Source organism: Eufriesea mexicana, unplaced genomic scaffold (assembly GCF_001483705.2).
Source record: "Eufriesea mexicana isolate 0111107269 unplaced genomic scaffold, ASM148370v2 scaffold572, whole genome shotgun sequence".
NCBI lineage: Eukaryota > Metazoa > Arthropoda > Insecta > Hymenoptera > Apidae > Eufriesea > Eufriesea mexicana.
In genome coordinates, this window is record NW_016908738.1 from 1,130,579 (window position 1) to 1,133,097 (window position 2,519).

The following is a 2,519-nucleotide window of genomic DNA, read 5'->3' on the forward strand; positions in this document are numbered from 1 at the left end:
AAACATCACGGGTCAGGTTCTTGGTTAATTTTCGCCGGTGTTTTCCTGTCGAAACATGTTTCAATGTGTTATTCTTCGCCTCGTTCGGATGGACGTTGTTGCTGACTGTGGCACGCGCCATTGGAACATAAATGGTAAAAATTCGTTTTCTAAGTTACTTAATAAAACCTCAGTTTTCAGAATGGTCAAGTAAGTACTTTCATAGGAAAAAAGTTCCCAAAAATACGTACATTTTCTGTGTTCTATACCAGGATTAAATGTAAGATGGTGCTTAACAAAGAACAGCAAACATTAGAAAACCACAGATTTCACAATTATCCATGAAGAATAAATAATATGATGTAAATAAAAAAATGTGTACATGTTGTATGTATTTCCCGTATTGCGTGTAACCATCGTCGATCTTCAGAAATTCGGTTTGCTTCCAATACTCCTACGGTTCACTCTTGGGACCCGGTTTTTGTTCGTTTGCCACGTTTCGGTAGTTTTCGAGCCAAAGGGACGGCGTCGACATAGACTTGCGTGGGTGGAGCAACCCGTAACGGAAAGTGAATTTTCCGCCACCCTTCCGCTTTTTCTTCGTTTTTCACGCGTTACACTTGCGCACACGCGTTGTCTCCTTGTGCGAATACTATACAGGGTGACGTAATAATTCATATTTTCTTCAATTTTTTCTTTTTCGTCCTATCAGTGAAAAATAAATATCACGATTAAACGGTGTACATCTGCTAACTTTAAATAATGTAATATAATTTAAGAAATAGATATGTATGCGGGTTTAAACATTTTTGTAGGTTATGTTATGTGTAGTATCGCACATATTTCTCTTCAAACTTTCTCTTTTACTTTTATTTGAAAATTCGTTTATACGATGTAGTGATAATAACGATACTGATAAGAAGAGTAACAATGATAGTAACAACAATAACCTAACCTTTATGCACGAATATAAAATTGTTTGCAAAAGGTTAGAGAAGGGACGAAACGAACGCAAGAAACCGAAAAATTAAATAGAAAAGATAGGTATGAACAGTACTTTATAAAAATATTTATAATCTTCTTCCATCATCATGCAGAAATGTTATGTTTTATTTTACACGGAAAGAAAATTGTAAAAGAGGAAAACGACACATAGAAACCGGTTCTGAAATTTATAAATATGTAAACGACAAGAAAGTTGTTCAATGTCTGTTTTATATGATTATAAAGAATTGGAGAGTCGTTGTTTATCGATAATTATTATTTTATTCAGCATAGCTGGCTTGAACAAGAGAAAGGTGTTCTCTACTTCTACGTCGTTGTCTGTAGCACTATAAACAAATATTATAGTATGTTGATAGTAACGTGTCATCAAGAAACTCGACGAGTTCGTGTACATCATACTAGAGTAGATTATGCAGTATAACTATACATATATGTAGTAGCCTGTACGATATAGTAAGGTTATAAAATCGGTCAACCGTCGAAGCTTATACGTTTGAACATTTTAACGAGTGAATGGTACAAACCTTTGAAGATATAAGGTAAAATGTACACCAGCCTTGCTTCAATCTTTCCTGAAAAACGTAGAATGCAGTTGTAGGTGTCATTTTATCAATTGATACCATTCCGTGATTTAATTTAAGACTTCGCTATATTGTAGAGGTTACTACGTTCATCCGAGTTCGCCCGAGCGATCGTGATAGAGTGCTAATGCGCATTCCGTCTGCGCAGAGAATAGATGGTTGGATGAGTTATCCCCACCACAATATTTCTTGTTGCAACTTGCACTTTTACGGTCTTGTATGGAAGGAACTATTCGAACGTAAGTGTGCATGCACTGTCTTTTAACCACGTTGACGAATTGATCGCAAATATAATTAGTTGATTGTCAGATGAAGGTCTCTTACAAGCTTCTTATTCTCATATTATAGTAGTCATCACGATATAACGAGACTTTAAAGCAACGAGTAGCGACACTAATTGATATAGTGACATTCATGGGCGCATTCTACATTTTCTGATAGGAACTAAAGTCAAAGTATACTTCTCACATCGACTTGCTGTAAGTTAAATCACAACGAAAAAGCTTTAAGGTATAACATCAGCAATAACATAATGACCCAAAAGTAATGCAACAAAAAATAAATTCGTTCTTTTTTTGTCATTTTAGTAACTGTCAAACGGCCTATTTTATGAAGCAATAATTATTGCCCCACCCTGTATAGACACGGGCAAAGCGGAGAGAATTTCTCGTATATCTTCAGCTCGCCGGAGGCAGCACTTAGCTTTCGGGATGAGTTCGTTAGAGTCCTCCGCTGTCTTCTGCTCGAAGACACTCCCGAAGGACGTGGAGGATCTTTCGATATTACCTCAGCTTGTCTTCTATAGGTTTCTTGCTCTCTCAAGTGTCTTCTAATTTCCAGCGTTCCGACGACCGTTCAGTTTTTGTAATTTACGGACCGTTTAACATTGGTAGGTTCTTTTTTTTTCTTTTATCTTATAGAGAAATGATTTAGTACGGTAACGATGAATGGGTC

The 2,519-nt window shown here is 36.4% G+C and overlaps 1 long non-coding RNA gene across 1 annotated transcript; it reads left to right on the forward strand.

The window, feature by feature from the left end:
- The first annotated feature begins 1,757 nt into the window (after positions 1-1,757).
- Positions 1,758-2,215, forward strand: LOC108545948 (uncharacterized). Its single transcript, XR_001890111.1, has 3 exons — positions 1,758-1,804; positions 1,914-2,075; positions 2,153-2,215. It is a non-coding gene; the product is annotated as an uncharacterized LOC108545948 (long non-coding RNA).
- The last annotated feature ends 304 nt before the right edge of the window (positions 2,216-2,519 follow it).